This window comes from Phalaenopsis equestris, unplaced genomic scaffold (genome assembly GCF_001263595.1).
Source record: "Phalaenopsis equestris unplaced genomic scaffold, ASM126359v1 Scaffold000691, whole genome shotgun sequence".
NCBI lineage: Eukaryota > Viridiplantae > Streptophyta > Magnoliopsida > Asparagales > Orchidaceae > Phalaenopsis > Phalaenopsis equestris.
In genome coordinates, this window is record NW_018165131.1 from 292,701 (window position 1) to 293,511 (window position 811).

Here is an 811-nt window from a genome sequence, read left to right on the forward strand (position 1 = left end):
TAATTATGAAAGTATAATCTAAATTTCTTTCTAAAATATATATAGATATAAATTAATTTATGAATGAATTGAAAGTTTAAATATTTATAAAATATATGATTTAAATAGTTAATTTTATTTCAAAAATTGTTTAAAGTTAAATGCTTAATTTTGGAGCTAGATATGATAGATTCATTCTTATCAACACATGCACCATTACATAATAATGATGGTCATAGTCACTATTAGTCTTAAATCTAGAGGCTAGAATCATTTAGTTAATTATGGTGCTAACTTAAAGGTGATATGTAAGTGTATATCAATATGAGAGTTAAACGATCAAGCCTATTAATTATTTAACTCAAACATATGAGCTTAAATAACAAATTTGGTCTTAGCAGTAAAAAAAAAATATAGATACTAAGAATGAAAGATAAAAAAATTTCTAGAGAATGAATAACTAGATACGAAGAATAAGTTTGTATACTTTCTGATTAAAATGTTTGACTATAACATCGAAACAACATCTCTCTAGGCAAATATAACATGCCAAAAATGTGGGAAGACAAACTAAACTTTGTTAGAACTCTTATGAGATAAATGTGAGGTATATTACAACAAAGAAATGTTAGTAGAAGTAGGAGATCTACTGAAACTTATGAAAAATAAAGTTATTAGACCCACCTACTAAATGTTAAGTTAAAGCTTGGATTGGTTAAAATTTATTTCTAAGATTGATGAATCTTTATAACAACTTTGGATAGTATACTTCTTAAATCAAGTATGATTTTAACAACTAGCTCAATTATAAATGAATTTTTACCTAAAATTG